Consider the following 22,584-nt stretch of genomic DNA (forward strand, 5'->3'; position numbering starts at 1 on the left):
TCAAAGGCATACTCCAAAAAAAAAAAAAAACCTCTGAGTCTCAAGATTTCCTTGGGACTACTCAAATATTTGTTTCTTTTCCCCTAAAAGTAATCCCGTCTGAATGACATCATCATCTACCTGAGAAAAGGCATTCTATAGTGTAGAACTTGCGGCAGCAATAGTATTTTCTGAAAAGTTGAGTCACTTTGGACTTCCCCAATGCAGTCTTAAATGATACAACAGACCTCAGCCTCTTACCACTGACACCCAACTGTCAAAAGATACCCAATATAACCAACTATTTCCTAGTCTATAACAAAGACATGTGGGCTTTCCCTGGTGTACAGCAGTAAAGAATCCACCTGCCAATGAAGGAGATGTGAGTTTGATCCCTGGTTTAGCAAGATTCCCTGGAGTAGGAAATGACAACCCACTCCAGTATTCTTGACTAGAGAGTCCCATGGACAGAGGAGCCTGGTGGACTACAGTCCATGGGGTCGCAAATTTAGTGACTAAACAACTAAACAAAGATATGCATAGATAAGGAAGGGAAACACACTGTAAAACTTCTACACGTGGGATTTCCCTGACTGTCCAGTGGTTAAGACTCTGAGGTTGCCCTGCATGGGGTGTGGGTTCCATCCCTGGTCAGAGAACTAAGATCCCACACTCTGCACAGTGTGGCCAAACAAGAAAACATCATTATACACTATTTGTGGATAGTGCATTTAGCAAAAAAAAAGGACTGTTCTTAACAAACTGATCTTCTTAACTCCTTCTACCTACCAACATGACCATCTGGGGCCAGAACCTTCTACAACTGGCCTCCCTTGGGCTCCGGCTTTGCGTGATGGGCCTCACCTTCTCTGAGCCATGGTAGGTAAATGGCTCCTTGCTCCCAGCACTTGCTCTGCATCTTGTGTTCTGGCCCCTCAGTAATGGGCCCACTGTCCCCATTGGGAAGCACTGCATCAGCAAGCATGGGGCTCCCCAGTCGGGAGCAGTGGCCCTTGATGCAAAGGCCACTTGCTTAGTGTCTCTGAACAATAGAGCAAGGAGCTCAGCTGGTTTTTTTCACCCAGACATAATTCTCTGCTTGATGTCTCTGCCAGACATCGGCACTCAGATCTGGGGTCAGAGGTGGGATGAGGGCTGTCTCCTCCATCAGACCCTCCCCCTGACACCCACCAGGAGATTCCTGCTGTAGTAGCAGAAGTGATGAATGGTCCTCTTTCATGGCCCAGAGCACACCGGAGAGGCTACCCCAGCTGTGGTCGCTTGCTGCTCCTGGCCCCACACGGAACACATTCCTCTCTGGAGGAGGGCTGTCTTGGGTGGACAGTGAGTGATCAGAGAATCAGGGAAGCGGGAGGGGACAAGGGGGCCCTTTTGAACCACCTCAGACAAGAATGCAGACTCTGACACCAGGCTTGGCCAGGGCTGGTCCATCTGGCTCCTGGCTAAAGAATCCACCTCCGTCCTGTCTATTTCTGGCCACAGGGTGGGAATGTTCAGGGCCCAGTGAAATGGCCAGAAGGTAGGCATCCAGAGCTGAATTTCTGTCCACTCAGAAAGAGGCCTTTGTCTGGCATAATTTGTTGTGACCGATTGGGGTGCCCCACAGTCCGTCTCTGGCCCTGGGTGGAATCTCATTCTGACCAGGCTGCTTCCTGGGGGGGATGAAGGTACAATTTCAAACACTTTAAAATGAACCACTGGAGACTGTCAGATGGAATCAGAAAAGGAAAGCCAAATATATAGTGTCTGTAAGAGATACATCTTTTAATTAATTTATTTATTTTGGGCTGTGCTGGGTCTTCATGGCTGGCTTTCTTTAGTTGCAGCAAGTGGGCTTTTCCTTGCAGTGGCTTCTTTTGTTGCAGAGCACAGGCTCTAGAGTACTGGCTCAGTAGTTCTGGCATACAGGCTTAGTTGCCCTGAGGTATATGGGATCTTCCTGGACCAGGGGTCGAACCCATGTCCCCTGCATTGGCAGGCAGATTCTTAACCACTGGACTACCAGGGAAGCCCTAAGAGACACATCTTCTCTCTACAGATTGTAGCCCATAAAGAAGGGGCAGTTGCTGTTGGTCAGTCTCTCAGTTGTGTCTGACTCTTTGCGACTCCATGGACTGCAGCATGCCAGAGTTCCCTGTCTTTTACCATCGCCTGGAGTTTGCTCAAATTTGTCCATTGAGTTCGTGATGCCATTCAAACACTCGTCCTCCGTCATCCCCTTCTCCTCCTGCCTTCAATCTGTCCCATCATCAGGGTCTTTTCTAATGAGTTGGTTCTTCCCATCAGGTGGCCAAAGTATCAGGTCTTCAGCTTCAGCATCAGTCCTTCTAATGAATATTAAGGACTGATTTCCTTTAGAATGGACTGATTGGATCTCCTTGCAGTCCAAGGGACACTCAAGAGTCTTCTCCAACACCACAGTCCAAAAGCATCAATTCTTTGGCACTCAGCCTTCTCTATGGTCCAACCCTCACATCCATACATGACTACTGGAAAAAACCATAGCTTTGACTAGATGGACCTTTGCTGGCAAAGTAACGTCTTTGCGTTTCAATATGCTGTCTAGGTCTGTCATAGCTTTACTTAGAAGGAGCAAGCATCTTTTAATTTCATGGCTGCAGTCACCATCTGCAGTGATTTTTGAGCCCAAGAAAATAAAGTCTGTCACTGTTTCCATTGTTTCCCTCCCCCTACGAAGGGGCAGAGGAGATCCAAAATCAGTGCTGCTGCTTGAAGGCAGAGGAAGCGGGGTAAGGCGAGGATGACCATCAAATTCAAGTTAGCCATCCCCCATCAGCCCCTAAAAAAATGGAGATATGATTTGACTGCTGTTGCTGCTGCTACGTCACTTCAGTCGTGTCCGACCCTGTGCAACCCCATAGACAGCAGCCTACCAGGCTCCTCCATCCTCGTGATTCTCCAGGCAAGAATACTGGAGTGGGTTGCCATTTCCTCCTCCAATGCACGCAAGCATGCTAAGTTGTTTCAGTCATGTCCGACTGTGCGATCCTATGCACAGCAGCCCACCAGTCTCCTCCGTCCATAGGATTCTCTAGGCAAGAATACTGGAGTGGGTTGCCATTTGACCACAGGATAATTTTTTTTTTTTTCCCATGTGTGTTCAGTCATGTCCTACTCTTTGTGACTGCATGGACTGTAGCCCACCAGGCTCACCTGTCCATGGGATTCTCCAGGCAAAAATACTGGAAGGGGTTGCCATTTCCTTTTCCAGGGGATCTTCCCAACTTAGGGATCGAACCCACATTTCTGGTGTTTCCTGCATTGGCAGGTGGATTCTTTAGCACTAGCACCACCTGGGAAGCCCACTGTATAACATATAGTGATGCAAAGAGCACGGTGCTGGCACCTGAGAGTCATCCCAGATTCACATCTGGCTTCTGCAAATACAGAAGGGTCTCAGGGTTTCAGTGGGTTCCATAAGAAGTATCAAGTGCCCAGGACAGTCAGTGACTGGCTCAGAGCCAGTGCTAAATGAGTGGTCACTATTACAGTTACAAAATCAGCGACAACCTGGAAAAATTCTAGGAGGGCCGTCACTTCACCCGTCGACCACTCTTTATTCTATTTCTGTTTTTGGTCACACCATGAGGCTTGGGCTTGCAGGCTGTTAGTTCCCCAACCAGGGATCAAACCCAGACCAGGGAATTCCCACCCTCTGAACACTCTTAACACAGCACTTGGGTAATAGGTTTTAACCATCTTCCCACCTCCCCCCGACTTCCAACACAGACATACTCTCAGACACCCTTTCTCAGAGCTAACAGTCAAGTAGCCAAAGTGGTCTGAATTTCCGTGCCACTTTGAAGGAGGTATTAAGATCCATAAAAGGTAGGCAAGAGAGAACAGAGGTCAGGCCAGGATAGGGTGCAAATTTGGCAAGTAATTCAATCACTGCAAATAAGTATTTTTCCAGGGGAGGAAGTGTAGTGGGGGATGGGGCGACTGCATGCAAATCTCTGGAGAACTGGTCTGGGCACAGACACTATGGTCGAGAGGGGCTCGGACAGCTGGGAGTAAGAAGAGCCCACTGGGGTGAGGGGTAGGTGAGTAGGGGGAGTCCTGGCATGGAGGGAGTGTACACACCAGCTTTTCTTTAAATCTTTTTATTTTGGCCACACTGAACAGCTTGTGGGATTTTAGTTCCCCAGCCAAGGATGGAACTCAGGCCCCCAGCAGAGGAAGCACAGAGTTCTAACCACTGCACCACCAGGGAAGTCCTCAAACTAGTTTTTCTAAGAGATGGACCCTCAAAATGGCTAAGGAGGGACTTCTCTGGTGGTCTGGTGGTTAAGAATCTACCTGCTAATGCAGGGGATTTGAGTTCGATCCTTGCTCCAGGAAGATTCGGACACACTGCAGAGCAAGTAAGGCCATGAGCCACAACTGCTGGACCCTAGTGCCCTAGAGCTGTGTTCTGCAACAAGAGAAGCCACTGCAAGGAGAAGCCCACACACCAGAACTAGAGTAGCCCCCACTTGCCACAACTAGAGAAGGCCCTCACATACCAATGAAGACTCAGTGCAGTCAAAAATAAATAACTTTTTAAAAACAGCTAAGGAGCTCAGGTCTTAAGTGACATACTCCCCAAGCCCTCTCTATTTAGCCCATGCCTTGGGGGGCTTCCCAGATGACGCTAGTATTAAAGAACCCGCCTGCAAATGCAGAAGACATAAGAGATGCAGGTTCGATCCCTGGATCGGGAAGATCCCCTGGAGGAGGACATGGCCACCCACTCCAGTATTCTTGCTTGGAGAAGCCCATGGACAGAGAAGCCTGACGGGCTACAGTCCATGGGGTCGCACAGAGTCAGATACAAGTGAAGCTAAGTAGCTTCACACGCATGCCTCACACGCGCATGCTTCAGGGAGTGACAGTCACAGCAGGACTCAACTGTGGCTTTAGACACCTTCTGTGTCTCCAGAAGCTTCCAGGTCAAGCTCCCTTCCAAGCAATGCAACCTGATCCAACAGTCACTTCGTCACGCCTGAGTCCCTTAGATGAGAAATAGACCCCAGGGCCCAGGGAAGGAAGGAACAGCTGATATAGAGGCCAGGGCCACATCTTTGGCCTGTCTAGAAATGTCTAGTGGCTCAGGGGAGGGCGCACGAGTGCTGTGCTCAAGTTTGTCAAGAGCCCATGATCTGGGATCCTCCCGTCCATAGAAACACTGGCTCCCTTCCAGAAGTCCAGTGAGTAATAGCAGCAGGTACCAACTGCCACCTCACCAAAACCGGCCAGGCTCAGCTCACAGCGCCAGCTGGCACTGTGTCAAGAAACTGACATCCACAGAGTATTTACACAGAGAGTTACAAGTTCTTGCTCTTACTGAGGGAGGCTCACTTTCTCAGCTATTTTTAGAACTGATCAATTTCTAATGTCGGTGCATCAAAAGACACTATCAAGGGGACTTCCCTGGTGGTCCAGTTAAGAATTTACCTGCCAGTCCCTCGTCTGGGAACTGAGATTCCATAGGCCGTGGGGCAACTACGCCCCTGTGCCACAGCTGCTGAAGCCCATGCACCCTGTGCTCTGCAACAAGAGAAGCCGCTGCAATGCGAAGCCTGTGCACCACAACTAGAGATTAGCCATGCTCGACGCAACTAGAAGAAACCCACACGCAGCACAGAGGAGTCTGTATGCCACAACAAAGACCCAGTGCAGCCATAAATAAATCAATAATATTTTTTAAAAAAGACGCTATCATGATGCTTCATGAACCAGAGCAGCAACAATGGGGGTAGAAAAAAGGGTGTGCGTGTGTGCTGAGTCACATCTCTTTGTAAGCCTATGGACCATAACCCTCTAGTCTCCTCTGTCCATGGGATTCTCCAGACAAGAATACTATATTGGTTTGCTGTGCCCTCCTCCAGGGGATCTTCCCGAGCCAGGGATCAAACCTGCATCTTTTATGTCCCCTGCATTGGCAGGCAGGTTCTTTACCACTAGTGACACCTGGGAAGGCCAGAAAAAAGGGGGTACTAATTGATTATCTGTTTCCCTCCTAAGACTGTGAACCCCTTGGAGGGTAGATACATCCCCCGGTCCTCTGTGTCCAGCACAGAATAAACACTGAGTAAATGTGATGTGAATTGAGAAAAAGAAATATCAACAAAGTGAAAAGAAAATCCACAAATAGGACAAAATATTTGTAAATCACGTATCTGAGAAAGATCTAGTATCCAGGATATATAAACTCCTAAAATTCAATAACAAAAAGACAAGCAATCTGATTTAAAAATGGACCCAGGACTTGACTAGGCATTTCCCTGAAGAGACATACAAAGAACTGACAAGCACATGGAAAGACGCTCAATATCATTAGTCACTAGGGAAATGCAAACGAAAACCACAATGAAGTACCATTTCACACCCACTAGGATGGCTATAATTTTTTTTAAGTGGAGAAAAGTAGGTGCTGGTGAAGATATGGAGAAACCAGCAGCCTCATTGCTGTACAGATATAAAATGGTGCATCCACTGTGGAAAAGAGATTGACAATTCCTCAGAAAGTTTAACAAAGTATTACCATATGACCCAGCATTTCCACGCCTACTTATATACCCAAGAGGATTGAAAACAGATGTTAACACAGAAATTTGCACACAAATATTTAAAGCAGTGCTGTTCATTATCACCAAAAGGTAGAAACAACCCAAATGTCCATCAACAGTAAATGGATAAACAAAATAAGGGTGTATCCTCACAGTGGAATATTATTATTGGGTCAGAAAAAGGAACAAAGTATGGATGCATGCCATTACATGAATGAAACTTCAAAACATCACATGAACTAAAAGAAGCTAGACAATACCATATATTACATGAATCCTTTAAGTGAAATATCCAGAATTGGTAATAGAGAGACAGAAAATAGATTAGTGGCTATTCAGGGGTTGATGTAAGGGGATGGGAGGAACAGGATATGGCTAATACATACAGTTTTCTCTTTGTGATGGTTGTGTATATCTGTGAATATGCCAAGCTCCACTGACTTGAACACTTTAAATGGGTGAACTTTATAGCATGTGAATTGCATCTCAATTAAACTCTTTAAAAAAGAATCTACTTAACTGACATGTCAGTTTAGTAATATCTATCTACTAAGCATCTGTTACCTGGCAGGCATTGTATTAGACACTGAGATTCAAAGATGAATCTTTGATGTGGGTTCTGCTTTCAAGGAGTTCACAGTATATTTAGAGAAGCAAGCACAGAAATAGAACTGAAAAGACAGTGATTACAGCTGGAGATGAGGAACAGGCAAAGATTTCAACAGTTGACATCCAGGCAGGTTTTGAAGGGAAGAGGGAGTTTTTGACAGGTTGATGGTGGGGAAGGGAGATCATTCCAGGCAGGTGTGAAATAACACAGGGGGTTCTGACAGCCGTGTGGGGTTCAGAATTGCAAGATGAAAAGTGGAAGGGCTGGGATAGTGGGTAGGGTGAGGGGATGTAGAAGAGGTGAGTTTGGAGAAACAAGCAGAGGACCATGAGGAAACCTGAATGTCATACTAACAAGCTGAGTTTTCCTTTGGGGGATCAGAAGCCAACAAAATGTAAGCAGGAGGGTGAGGGAGGGTGGATCTGTGATTAAAAGCAGAGTCAGCAAACAACAGCGTGTGGGCCAAATCTGTGACGTTTTTGGAAATAAAAGTCTTGGAACACAGCCATGCTCTCATTTCTTGTTTATATGGCTGCTTTCCCACGAAAACAGCCAAGTTGACCAGTTGCGACAAAGATCGAATGGACCTGTTAAGTCTGAAAAATTTGGTATCTGACTCTTAGAGAAAATGTTTACCCACCTCTGCCCTAGAAAGATCACTGTGCCTATTGCATAAAGAATGACTTCCCATGGGTTAAGAGCAAGGGAAAGGAGGCCAGCTGGGAAACTAGCAACTCTCCAGGCAAAGAAGAAGCTAGGGGTTTCCCAGGTAGAGCTAGTGCCCCCCTGCCAATGCAGGAGACCTAAGAGCTGAGGGTTCGATCCCTGGACGGGGAAGGTCCCCTAGAGGAGAGCATGGCAACCCACTCGAACATTCTTGCCAAAGAATCCCATGGACAGAGGAGCCTGGCGGGCTATGGTCCATAGGGTCGCAGAGTCAGACACAACCCAAGTGACTTCGTATGCGCGCACAGGGTACCATCAGAATGCAACATTATGATGATGGGGTAACAGATTATACAGGGGGTTGATAGTGGGGTGGGAGGTGGGTGTGGCTTTGAGAGCCTGGAGAACATCAATTTGAGAATATTAACAGTGCCACTGGAAAGGATTAGAGACCTCATGGGGTTCACTGATGTCCAATTTTTTTTTTTCTTTTTAAATCATTAAAATGGTCCCTAAACCTCAAGGTTAGCAGAGTGCTCTCAGACAGTGCATCTGAATTCAAGGCAGCTCAAAAGTTTGCTTTTTAAAATTATTCTTACAATTTGGTTACAGGCATGCTAGAGCAATTCCAGATCACCTGACAGGTAATCTTACCCTCTTTGTGAGATGCAACAAGCCCAAACTCCACACATTCTCTGGCTCTGCTCTGAGGCTGCTGTTGGCATCAGGTGGGCACCATGGAGTCAGCTGCCAGGATTCAGAATATCATTCTTGACTGATGACTTATTTTTAAATGCACAGGTCAAATATCATGTCTTACTCATATTTGAATCTTACAGAGACTGGCAGAGTCTCTGGCAACTAGGATGTCACTCCTAAATCATTTTAGTTAATAACAGAGGGGACCAGAGACTTCCCTGGTGGTCCAGGGGTAAGGAATCTGTCTTCCAACACAGGGGATGAGGATTCGATGCCTGGTCGAGGAACTAAGATCCCATGTCCTCAGGGCAACAAAGCTTGAGTGCTCCAACTAGAGAAGCCTGTGCCCTGCAGTGAAGACCTAGCACAGCCAAAAATGTAGAAAGAAATCAGGAGGGGACCAGGTGGGAATGGAAGGAGGAAGGAAGGCAGGAATTTTTCCCTTGAGAATTTTTCACTCAAGGCTGAAAACTCATGGTCTAACAGAAGGTGATTAAAAAGCAGGAGTTCTCAGTCATGTCCAACTCTTTGTGATCCCATGGACTGTAGCCCACAAGATTCTCTGTCCATGGGATTCTCCAAGCAAGAGTACTGGAGTGTGTTGCCAGTTCCTTCTCCAGGGGATCATCCCGACCCAGGAATTGAAACTGGGTCTGCCACATTGCTGGAGAAGGAACTGGCAACCCACTCCAGTATTCTTGCCTGGAGAATCCCATGGACAGAGGAGCCTAGTGGGCTACAGTCCCATGGGGTCGCCAAGAGTCGGACTGAGCGACTAACCACAGCACACTGCCACATTGCAGGCAGATTCTTTACTGTGTGAGCCACCAGAGAAGCCCCAAAAGAATACTGGAGCGTTGCCATTCCTTTCTTTAAGGGATCTTCCCACCCCAGGGATCGAACCCAGCTCTCTTGCATTGCAGGCACACTCTTTACTGTCTGAGTCACCAGGGAAGCCCCAGGAGTTTTCCAGGTGAATGCAAACCCCCTTGGCCCAGGGAGAGCCTGGAAGAATGATGTTTACTGGTGATGCCCTAATACAGCTGTAACTGCAAAGCCCAAATATGTTGTATCATCTTCTGCAGACATTTAAAGGAAGGAAGTTGCTTAAATCTCACAACTAATCTTGCTGCCTCTCAGATTATAAACTGTGTTTTCAAACATCTCTTCTTAACAGTCTCACGGTAGACAAAATGAGGTGCAGTGGAAGCAGCAACACGCAGACATGAAATGTATTGATATCTCCTACTTTATCTTTAAATCCATACACTCTGGGTAATGTCCTATTCTTGATCTAGGTGGTCATTACAAGGGTATGTTCATCTTGTAAAATTCATCCAGGACAGGTATTTGTACACCTACATTCATAGCAGCATGCATGTATTAGCATGCATGCATGTATTGCTTCAGTTGGGTCCAACTTTTGGCGTCCCCATGGACTGTAGCCTACCAGGCTTCTCTGTCCATAGGATTCTTCAGGCAAGAATACTGGAGTGGGTTGCCATGCCTTCCTCCAGGGGATCTTCCTGACCCAGGGATTGAACCCACATCTCTTACGTCTCCTCCATTGGCAGGCAGGTTCTTTACCACTAGCACACCTGGGAAACCCCTGTAGCAGCAGATTCCCAATAACCAAAAATGGAAGCCACCCAAGTGGACAAATGAATGGATAAACCTAATATAGCATATACACACAATGGAATTTCATTCAGTCTTAACAAGGAAGGAAATTCAGGCACATGTTACAACACAGATAAAAGTTGAAGACGATATGTTAAGTAAGGGGTCCACCACCCCAACCCCCTCACCCCTGCTCTCCCAGCAACAGAGCAGGAGATGAGTAGTGGAGAAGCAAGCAAAGCTTCATCTGTATTTATAGCCACTCGCCAGTGCTCACGTTACCACCTAAGCTCCGCCTCCTGTCAGATCAGCGGCGCCATTAGATTCTCATAGAAGCCTGTATCCTACTGTGAACTCAGCATGTGAGGGATCTAGGCTAAATGCTCCTTATGAGAATCTAATGTCTGATGATCTGAGGTGGAGCTGAAGTGGTGATGCTAGCGCTGCTGGGGAGTGGTTGCCACCATCTCCCATCACCCCCAGATAGGACCAGCCGGTTGCAGGAAAACTAGCTCAGAGCTCCCACTGATTCCACATTATGGTGAGTTGTATAATTATTTCATTATGTGTCACAAGGTAATAATAATGAAATAAATTGCCCAATAAATGTAATGTGCTTAGTGTAATGTGCTTGAGTCATCCCCAAACCATCCCTCTCCTCCACTGGACCATGGGAAAAATGGTCTTCCATGAAACTGGTCCCTCGTGCCAAAAAGGTTGGGGACCACAGCTGTGTTAAGTGAAATAAGTGAGTCACAAAAAGACAAATAGTGTATGATTCCGTTTATATGAGGTATTTAGAGTACTTAATTAATTAATCCAATGGACATGAGTTTGCACAAACTCCAAGAGATAGTGAAGGACAGAGGAGGCTGGCATGCTGCAGTCCACGGAGTCGCAAAGTGTTGGACAAGACATAGGGAACAACAACAACAAAGAGTAATTAAAATCATAGAGACAGAAAGTAGGATGTGCTTGCCAGGGTGATGAGAGAAGCGGGGAGTCGGTGTTTAATGCATACAGGCTTTCGTTTTTGGAAGATGAAAAAAATTCTGGAACAGATGGTGGTGATGTTTGTACAACAATGTGAATGTATGCAATACCACTGAACGGTACACTTAAAAATGGTTACAATGGTGAGTTTTATGTTATGTATATTTTACCAGAATAAAAATGAAAATGAATGCTCATCCATTTGTATACTTCGGCTTGGTGCCATTTCACTTACATTCACTACTCTTCTGGAAGAGGTACTTTTAAAAGGTACTTTACTCAGATTTATATTCATGTTTGTTTCAGAAGAGCTTTATATTTAGAGAAACATCTTTCTCACTAGGTCGTGAGTCACGCAGGCATCTGGAAAGCTGTGCTGTGTTTATCCCAGGACATGCATGTCCAGGGACAGGGCTGGGGATGGGGGAAGCTCATGGATCCAAGTTCAAGAAGACAGTATAAAGAAACTGTCTGAGCAAAAGTAAGCTGTTTGCAAGTCATCAACAGAAGTTAACTTCTCATAAAGCTGCTGCTGCTACTAAGTCGCTTCAGTCGCGTCCGACTCTGTGTGACCCCATAGACAGCAGCCCACCAGGTTCCCCATCCCTGGGATTCTCCAGGCAAGAACACTGGAGTGCTTTGCCATTTCCTTCTCCAAAGGAGGAAAGTGAAAAGTGAAAGTGAAGTTGCTCAGTCGTGTCCAAATTTTAGCACCCCATGGACTGCAGCCTACCAGGCTCCTCCGTCCCTGGGATTCTCCAGGCAAGAGGACTGGAGTGGGATGCCATTGCCTTCTCCGTCTCATAAAGCACAAGCTTTATAGGAAAGCAGCAGTATTTTCTCAGAAGATGCTCTCAGCATTGTGTTGGCAATGCATCAAGGAAGACATCTGGGAACCACTGACATGGGTCAGCCCCAGGCCAGCTGCATCTGCTCGTCTGACAGATCCCAACAGGAAAAACTAAAAAGAAATGTATCATCACTCGTGTGTGATATTATAATGTCATGGTGGTTTAGTTGCTAAGTCATGTCCAACTCTTCCACTCCACGGACTCCATGGGTTCCATTCCAGAGCCCACCAGGTTCCTCTGTCCATGGGATTTCCCAGGCAAGAATACTTGAGTGGGTTGCCATTTCCTTCATCAGAGGATTTTCCCAACCTGGGGATTGAACCAGGTCTCCTGCATTGCAGGCATATTCTTTATTGATGGAGTCACCAGGGAAGCCATTATAATATAATATTAAAGGTATTTCAAGTGAATGGATCAAAAAGCCTTGGGCCAGGAGAACTTATTAACTGTGATCCTAATTACATCCTCACCTCTGCTGAGTTCATTCTCACTCTATACCCTTATTTGCTGTACACACTTATCTGGGTATATTGTTTTTGTCAAGAAAAGTGACAGTTTTTAAAACCCTGGAGAGACTTTTTTTGTTAAACAGACTTCATTCATGTTATTTTTCTCACATAAATCTATGTGGTGGCTATAGCTGGAGCCTGGGTCCTCTGCAAGGAACCTCTGGTATGTTAATGTATTAATATACAAAGCTTGAGTGCCAAGTTGCTTTAGTCATGTCCAACTCTTTGTGACCCTATGGACTCTAGCCAACAAGGCTCCTCTGTCCATGGGATACTCCAGGTCAGAATAATGGAATCCATTGCCATTACCTTCTCCAGGGGATCTTCCCAACCCAGGGATCGAATCTGTGTCTCTTATATCTCCAGCATTGACAACCAGGCTCTTTATCACTAGTGCCACTTGGGAAGCCCTAATATATACAATAGAGGTGTATTCATAGGTGTGTTTCCTGCCTTACTTCACTCTCCGACACAGGTTCTAGCTCACTAGAACCAACAGACTTTTTATGGGTAAAAAGTACCTTTTAAAAGGAAATTTTCACTCCTTTTTATGGGTATGTAAGCCTCCCTGGTGGCTCAGATGGTAAAGCATCTGCCTGCAATGCGGGAGACCCGGGTTCGATTCTTGGGTCGGGAAGATCCCTTGGAGAAGGAAATGGCAATCCACTCCAGCACTCTTGCCTGAAAAATCCCATGGACAGAGGAGCCTGATAGGCTACAGTCTATGGGGTCACAAAGAGTCGGACACGACTGAGCGACTTCACTTCACTTCACTTCATATTCCATTGAGTATATGTACCACTTCTTTATCCATTCATCTCAGACAGACATCATATCCAAACTGTCACCATCATGCTTTATCACCCTGGAACAAGAACCTGTTCTGAAAGGCTGGTTCTGATGCCTAAAGATGTCTCTGATACAGGTGGCAGGGGAAGACTGGCCAGCACACCTGGCTGGACTGTGCTCCCTGCCCATCACATGCATCTCCTGCAAAAGGACAGCTGGAATGACTGGGATGAGACGGTCTGAAGACTCACCTCGACTGAGACAGGGCAGAGACTTAGAAGGTAAGTAGTGCATTGCTGCGGATCTGTGACTCTGGGTATCCACTTGGCTCTCCCTTTGTTGGCTCATGATGGTTAGTCCTGCTGGCTCTCTGGGTCTGGAGCAGGACAGGCTACAGCTACTTCATCCAAGGCCTCAGGACCCCCGGGGTCCAGATGGGCCTGTGTGACACTCCTAGGCAGACTGATCATAATCCCCTTCTCCAAGAGGGAGATGAACGATAGTCATTGCAAACTGTCCTAAACTCAAGCAGCCCCAGGAGAGGACACCTGTACCTCCTAAAGCTCCCAAAACTGTAAAAGGAAGAAAGCTACAGCAGCTGCTGACAAGGAATCACCTAGAAATCTTACTGTCCCTACAGAGACAGTCTGTTAGCTGACAGGGAAGAGAATTCATAGCTGCCAGAAGACAGCATGGTTAAAAGGTAATGCTCTGTCCCTTTGGAGCTCTTATGTTGAATAATGGGACTGGAGCAACCAGTTTCTCGGTCCCTAATGGGCTGTTTTGTGGAAGGTCTATTCATTCGATGTCTATTTCAGGGCAAAGAATATGACAGCAGAAAATCGAGGCATCAAGAAATAAGAGATCCCATTTTCCCACACAGCCAGCCAAGGAGGGAGAATTACAACTCATGAATCTCATTAATAAGATGTAAACATGACTTCCCCATTACCCCTTTCCAAAGCAAATAAACACAAGTAGTGAAAATGCTAAAAGTACAAAGTTTTGGTGTCCTCTAGCCTCATCAGACAATGGCAGAATAAACAAAGTTGTCCATAAATGAAGGACTTCAGAGGGGAGCCTCTTTGTTGCCATAGAATTTAGCCATCTCCAGCTAAAGATGCCAGCGGCCAAAATAATTGGGCAATGGTCAGTGAGAGGTAATTGCTCTCAGTGAAATTTCTTCATGGGCTGTTTATCTCTTCCAGGAATTGCAGCTCCAGTCATTTCACTCATCCTGCTTTCGGAACTAGGAGCCTGAGAAGGGGAAGGATGATGGCTCTTAATTCAGAGGGGGCCACCCTGAGTTTTCCAGAGGTGAGTTGCTTTTCCATAAGCTGGAAAATAAGCCCAGGCTTCCTGACTTTGCCGTAGATTTATCTCTAGCACCAAATGGCCAAATACTAAATGTTTACACTGGGATTTCTGATACCAGGTGAATAGAAAGCGATAAGCCCAGGATAAAGCAAGAGCCAGGATAAATGAGTCAGAGAACAGCTGATATTGCATGAGCAGCACAGAGAAGCAGAACCACCGCTGCCCAGGAAGGAGGACGCTGGGTCAGGTCTTGGCTCTGCCAGTTGCCAACCGTGCCATCGGGACAGCTTATCTGCTGACCAGCTCACTCAACTGTAAAATGAATTCAACAAAACCCACCTCATTCTTTAGTGGGAAGTTGTGTGAATCAAATAACACAGGGGGTAGAAAAGTGGTTTGAAAGGAATAATACACAATTTGAACATAAATCATAGAAATCAACAGAACATAGATCAACTGTAAAAAGACATTTGGGTGGAAATTAGGGGGAAAATTGAACATGGACTGGGTATTCAGTTCAGTTCAGTCGCTCAGTCGTGTCCGACTCTTTGCGACCCCATGAATCGCAGCACGCCAGGCCTCCCTGTCCATCACCAACTCCCAGAGTTCACTCAGACTCATGTCCATCGAGTCAGTGATGCCATCCAGCCATCTCATCCTCGGTCGTCCCCTTCTCCTCCTGCCCCCAATCCCTCCCAGCATCAGAGTCTTTTCCAATGAGTCAACTCTTCGCATGAGGGGGCCAAAGTACTGGAGTTTCAGCTTTAGCATCATTCCTTCCAAAGAAATCCCAGGGCTGATCTCCTTCAGAATGGACTGGTTGGATCTCCTTGCAGTCCAAGGGACTCTCAAGAGTCTTCTCCCACACCACAGTTCAAAAGCATCAATTCTTCGGTGCTCAGCCTTCTTCACAGTCCAACTCTCACATCCATACGTGACCACAGGAAAAACCATAGCCTTGACTAGACTAGACGGACTGGGTATTAGATTATATCAACGAATTATTCTTACCTATCTTGGTTATTTAATATTTTTAGAGGTCACACTGAAATGCACAGGGATGACAGGATTTAATGTCTGAGATTTGCTTTAAAATACTTCCACTATAGACTTCCCTGGTGGTCCAGTGGCTAAGACTCCATGCTCCCAAAGTAGGGGGCCTAGGTTCAGTCCCTGGTCAGGGAATTAGATCCTACAGGCCTCATTTATGCATTCAGGAGTGCGTGTTAAGTTGCTTCAGTCATGTCTATTTGTGACCCCATGGACTGTAGCCTGCCAGGCTCCTCTGTCCATGGGATTCTCCAGGCGAGAATACTGGAGTGGATTGCTATGCTCTCCACAAGGGGATCTTCCTGACCCAGGAACTGACCCATGTCTTTTACATCGCCTGCACTGGCAGGCAGGTTCTTTACCACTAGGGCCACTTGAGAAGCCCTAATTAAGAGTTTCTATGTTGCAGCTAAGACCTGGCACAGCCAAATAAATCTTAAAAAATACTTCTGTGAAATAGAAATTGGAAAGGGATAGACAAGTAAGTATGGCAAAATGTGGATAACTGTCGAAGCTGAGTGAGAAGTATATGGGGGCCCTTTCCCTATTATTGTCTATATTTGGAATTTTTCAGAATAAAAACATGATTTTTAAATAAACAGTGTAGAATGTTCTAGGATACTAGACAGCTTCACTAATGGTCATCTCCCAAAGCACAGAAAATCTGTCTCATGTACAAGGCCCTTGTACAGTGGTCATACAGCTGTTAGAGGGCAGACCTTAGGAAAAGGCCAGGAGAGGCCAGGTGGAGAGGCCAGCAGTACAGGAGACATATGAAAACATCTCCACAGTTTCCCATCTGCCATGCAACGAGATGTCAGCCGACTGTAACGACAAGGGGAGGCTTCCTCTTCAGACCTAAGTTTCCTATTCAACTCTGCCACTTAACGACTAAACGGCCTTGGACCAAATCACTTTTTTAATACAAAAATCAGAGACAGAAAAACGCTGGTGCGCATGTGCACACATGCACCATGGGATTCACCAGGCAAGAGTACTGGAGTGGGTTGCCATGCCCTCCTCCAGGGGATCTTCCCAACAGAGGGATCAAGCTCACTTCTCCTGCCACTCCTGCACTGCAGGAAAATGCTTTACCGCTGAGCCACCGGGGAAGCCCAATTTACTATGGATTTGATGGCTAGTCCAGAGATGGATTCTAGGCACCAGGAAGGGGAACAGAACAAAAGACAGAGGGAAAGGAACAACTTAGCTAAGGAAGAGTCCAGGGGGTCCGTCGTTCATCTGGAAACTGACCAGGGAAGTGAGCACTTCATCTCCGTCCTAAGCCCCAGTCCTGACCATTAAGTACATAATGCACCATAAATAACTAAGTAATTCCACCAAGGGTGACAAATGGTCTTTTAGGGTCCCGGACAGACCGGCTAGCGTGAGGTAGGCGAGGAGCCTGGAGCGGGGATTTTGGATTCGTCTCCACACCCACTAACCCAGTGTGTAGCCTTGAGCTTCAGCACTTTTCTCTTGCACAGAGAAGAATCCACTGGACCGATTTGAAGATCTCCGCAGTTCCAAGATTTCAGTGGACGAAATTAACGTGGGGCGTGTTTCTGACTCTCATACTTATCTCTCTTCTCACGCGGACTTGAGGCTTCCTAGCCTGAAGAAGTTCAGCGCCCTCCCGGGTGGTGTTCAACCGTCTCCCTTCACCCCACCCCCGCTGTGTTTCGGTGGTCTTTCCTGGGGCGGGTGAGAGATAACTAGGAGGAAGGAATTCCTCCGTTTTTTCCAATCATTTCTATCCCGGCGCTGATTTACAGCGACTGCTCTTGCAGGCAGCTACTCCAGAGCGCTCCAGATGAGGGTTTGGCGGGTCGGGTAAGGAGAGGTGGGGTTGGGGGGGTGGGGGGGACGAGGAGTTGGGGGAGTAGAGGGAAGGAAGGTGTCCAAAGCGCCTGCGTAAAAGTTGCGGGCACTGAAGACGGATGGAGTTTCAGCATAAAACCAGAATTAGCCCCAAGGCGATCCTGCGTGTACCATCCATGGGTTCGTCTGTGCTGCGCTTTTCGCTCCAGAGCCTCCTTGTGATAACGGCGGGAGGGGTTTCCTGGTACCCAGACACTCCAGGAATGGCTACCTGGGGCGCGGAGCGGTCCTCTCTGCCCAAGGGACTCAGCGCGCACTCCAGAGCTCAGCCTAGCCTTTCTGGCAGGCTGACGAGAAAACCAATTCCAGGCATTCGACGCTAGGGCTCTCAGGCTGCGCCCTAGCCCCCGACCTTCGCACACCCCCATCCCAACCCAGTGTGCTCCACATACCCAAAGCCACAGCTCAGGGGACGCCCCAGTGCGCCCCCAGTCTCTCGCGCGCTCCACATCCTCAAAAGCCAGAATTCCAGGCACCAGCGCAGCCCTCAGTGTCGTGGCCCTACGCTGCGCGCTCCTAGGCACCTAGTCCGCACCGGGTCTCGACTGGCTCTGTCCTTCCTGGTTGCAGGCGCCCCTGGCGAGCCACGAACCTAGCGGCCAGCTCCCGGGGGCGCGCCTGCTGCGTGGGGTAACCGGGTTCAGGCGAGGTGGGACTGGGTGGGTCCCGTTAGCCTGCAAGTCCTCGCATCTCCGAGCAACAAGCTTTCTCTCTGTGTGCCCCCCTCGTAGGTCTCGGGAGCTCCACGCACTGCTGAGAGGCGGCCCGTGGGGAGCGGATCCTGAAGACCCCACCCAGACCTCCGCTTTCCCGCGAACCGCCCCGGGGAGGGGGAGGCGCAGGCAGCGCGCTTACTTGGCAGAAGTGGTGCGCACTGCTCGGCTGGGCCAGGCTCTCCACTGGTGGCTCCTCTCTGTGCCCGTCGCCGCGGAGCCCCTTTCCCGAGCAGATGGGGGCGAGCCGACGACTTCTCCGGTGGTTGAAGAAAGCGAACTCCCAAGTTTAGGAAGCCGTGGGCTGGAGTGGCTCCTGAACCCTTTTCCCGGTACTTTTAACCAGCGTCGGACGGCAAATCCCTCCCCGGACCCACCCCCTTCCCTGAAGGCGGCCACCGCAGCAGGCCCGGCCTCCGGCCCCTTTTGTTGTAATTCGAGAGCGACCGCTCCCGGGGCTAGAGGGGCTGTGCCGAGGAGGCTGCGCGCCAACGGGGCAGCCCTTCCTAGACTATTCTCGCCCAGGTTTCCGGAGCCCGAGAAGCTGGGGAGCGGGCTTTTCCTCTGGGAGATTCCTCTACACTCCCCACTCCCGCCCCCGCCCCCACGCAGAACTCCTGGAATTTAACCCTTCGGTGTCTTTATCCGTCCCCAGTAGAGTCCGCGCCGAATCCCTCCCCGTATGCAGAGAGCCTAGCGCTGCCTGGTACCTAATAGATGCTCAATGAAAACTGATGATTGAAAGAGTTCAGAAACATTCATCTGCCTCTCCTGGGGTTTTCCTGATGGGCAAAGCAGTTTCTGGAGGTGACTACGCACAGCCCCCTTCCGGCAGATCGCCTCTCTCCTCTGAGAATCCCTTCCCTCTTTTGTAAATTAAAGGCTTTGGATTCAGTTATCTTTAAGGTCCTTCCACAGTGCAGGGCCGGGTTTAGCAATGCGATCAGGAGCCTGAACCCGACGCAGCTAAGGATGTCTATGGCGCAGGACATTCCTTGCCTGGCTCGGAGGCTCACACTGAAGACAAAGGAAGGGGGTTATGTGGGCTGAGGGAGCCCTGAGGAGATTCCCCGGGGCTTCCTATGCAAGAGCCAGGTTTGGCCGGGGCAGGAGGTAGCTGCTGGAAAACAAGGTACCCAGTCTGTGGGCCTTTGGCGGTGGGGAGAAACCCAAAACAGGGATTTACATTAAGGATGGGGCTCCTCTTCTTGGTTCTTCCTCTGTTTCCTCTTCCCACTCCTCTGCCTCCCCAGTAAACTCTAAGCTTCACCCAGGGTAGGTGGGGACTCCCAATCTCAGCCTCCAGCTCAGACTTGTCTCCTCATCCCTGGGTTTGTAAGCCCGTTGTTCTCTAGGACATTCCGTCTGCCACAGCTAACCTGTCGTTTGATTGCTCAGTCCCGTCCAACTCTTTGCGACCCCATGGACTGCAGCACGCCAGGTTTCCCTGTCCTTCCCCATCTCCCGGAGTTTGCTCAAACTCATGTCCATTGAGTCGGTGATGTCATGCAAGCACCTCATCCTCTGTTGCCCTCTTCTCCTCTTGCCCTCAATCTTTCCCAGCATCAGAGTCTTTTCCAATGAGTCGGCTCTTTGCATCAGGTGGCCAAACTACTGGAGCTTCAGCTTTAGCATCAGTCCCATGAACATTCAGGGTTGATTTCCTTTAGGATTGACTGGTTTGATCTCGCTGCTGCCCAAGAGATTCTCAAGAATCTTCTCCAGCACCACAATTCGAAAGCATCAGTTCTTCAGCTCTCAGCCTTCTTTATGGTCCAACTACCACATCCATACATGAAAAACCATACACTGGGAAAACCATAGCTTTGACTGTATGTACGTAGCAAGCCTCAAACTTGGCACCCTGACTCACAGCCCACCCCACGTCCTGTGAGCTCTTCTCACAGCCCTCCTCCTCACCCTGAACAATGAAGCAATCATGAGGTCTGGTGGATGGTACAGGAAAGGGCCAGGAAGGAGGTGGTGTATTTCTAAAAAGGCAGCGTGAGGGATCCCTGGGGTGTAGGGAACGTTCAGAGTCCTGACTGGTGGTGGGTATCAGAAGCTACACAGGTGGTAAAATTGTGTAGAACTTACTATGCACAAGCACATACACATACTACATACCACATACACACACAGTGTGAGTGAGGAAATCTGAATTTCAGTGGATTGCATCAACATCTGGTTGTGATATTATTGTATAGTTTTGCAAAATGTCACCCTTGGGGAAAACTGAGCAAAGTGAGTGAGGGCTCTCTCTGTATTGCTTCTTACAACTGCACGTGAATCTACAATTATCTCAAGAAAAATTTCAACCGAAACAAAAAAGCCCACAGTGACTCCAGGGCCCCCAGAATGCAGCCTGAACCCCTTGATACAGCTGAAAGGGCCCTCTCAGGGGCATTTTCAGCCTGCCCATCTCCCAACCATGCTCTCTCCTCCCCATCAAAGGCCTTACTAGCTGTTCTCCATGCCTATTTCATACCCCAGGGCCTTTGCACATGCCATCCTATCTGCCCAGCAACACCTTGTTCTTTGAGATCTCACTCAACTGTCACAATCCACACCCTACACAGTGCCTGCACACAGCAGATGCTCAATAATTGCCAGCAGGAAGAGAGCTCTCTCTTCTCCCCTCTCCTTTTTCTCTGATTTCCCCCTCTTCTAACCCTACTCATCCTGTTAAAGAATTCACCAATAAGGTATAAAATTTATACCTTTATTTATAAACACATTCATAAACACTGTTTTGTCTGATTGTGAAAACAATGAAAACTCCTAGTGGAACATTCAGAAAATATAAGAAAGTATAATGAAAAAAACATTCATCCTGGTATCCTATCACTTGTAGACAAACATTTAACATTTTGGACTATTTCCTTCATGATACTTCTAAAATCAAATTATCAATAGAGTTTTTGTATCTAGATTTTTTTTTCAAACTATATTATTTGGGGGCACATTTTCCATGTCCTTTTAAACAGCTTTAGACTATTCTAGGCTCTAAAATGACCATGGTCCATAGTGTCATTTCTTAGTTTTAGACATCAAGGTGCTTACAACTGTTACTAATGTAAGTCACACCAAGACAATCTTGAGCAGCTATTACGTGTTTCCTGATAATTGTTATGAATGAGACAGCTGACACTCAGAGAGGCAAGGTGATTTCCTCAGAATCACAGAGGTGATAAGCGATCAGGTTGGGATCTCTAAAGGGTACCTGATCCCTCCTGCAAGTTCTAAGTGGCCCCACACTGGAGGCTTCAGGGCATCCACTTGGGCTTCACTCACCATCCCCCATTCTCAAGAGAAAATGAGTGTCAGACGGTTGCACAGAGTAGTTCACTGATGCACTTCTGTTGAATTGAATCAAGGACTTGGGAGGCCGCTTCAGGAAAACCGTACACCCTTGTTCTAGGTGAAACAACATGATGGGCATGTTTCTAGGACTGTCGACAATACGATGGCTGTATGTCTCTAAGGCCATATCTGTCACCCTCCTGTCCCAGGCTCTGTGCTGCCCCAGAGGCACACCCACACAATGTATTCTGAATGCGTTTCTGCCATCAGAGGACCTGGGTTCCAATCCTGACTCAGCTACTTACTGTCCTAGACAGGTGACTCCTTCACTTCACTTGTCTCGTCTGTAGGAAACAAGCTCATTCAAAAACCTCTCAGAGGAATAAAGGGCTGGATCCATGGAGGATGCAGCATGGTTCCTGCCCTGTGAGAGGGCTCCACAAGTTGCTCTTTGACATGAGCTCCCACCAGGCTGCAAGGCCGCAGGGAGTAGAGGGCACTGAACTGCACAGACTCACCATGTGAGCCGAGCTGTGGGTCCCACGCAGGGCTTCCAAAGCAGAGGCAGTGCCCTCCTGCCCCGCCCCACCCCCAGGGGCCACAGGAGTCACATTCCCACAGGACGAGTTCAAGGGTGTGGACTGCACTCTCTTTTTCTTGGCTCTTGAGTTCTGTTGCCAAAATCACCTTCCTAACGGTCTGGGCATGTCCCATCCTGGCAGCACAGCCTGAGACTCAGTGAATGAGTCTGGTGTGCTGGCCACTGCAGGGAGGCTGGCAGGACAGACAGTGGCACACAGAAACAGTGAAGTGGGGGGGTCAGGCTACGGGGAAAATCAAAGCTGAGTTAGGAGGAGAGAAGTGAGAGAAGCGTGGATGCTCTTTCAACCCAGGCTCGGGGGAGAAGGGGCCGGGGGTCTGGGAAGACCCTAACCTCCAAGGGGCACAGACAGAAATTCAGAGCAATCGGTGTGAAGTGGAAAATCCACATTCCTCCAGGCTCCACAGCAC

At 48.1% G+C, this 22,584-nt stretch overlaps 1 protein-coding gene across 1 annotated transcript in view; it reads right to left on the reverse strand.

The window, feature by feature from the left end:
* The window catches only part of LOXL2 (lysyl oxidase like 2), a 117,245-nt gene extending 98,647 nt beyond the window's left edge, over nucleotides 1-18,598 (reverse strand). Inside the window, exon 1 of the mRNA XM_068973883.1 lies at nucleotides 18,413-18,598. The gene's annotated coding sequence lies outside the window, so the exon portion shown is untranslated. The remainder of the gene's footprint in view (nucleotides 1-18,412) is intronic.
* Between the last annotated feature and the right edge of the window lie 3,986 nt (nucleotides 18,599-22,584).

This window comes from Capricornis sumatraensis, chromosome 6 (assembly GCF_032405125.1).
Source record: "Capricornis sumatraensis isolate serow.1 chromosome 6, serow.2, whole genome shotgun sequence".
NCBI lineage: Eukaryota > Metazoa > Chordata > Mammalia > Artiodactyla > Bovidae > Capricornis > Capricornis sumatraensis.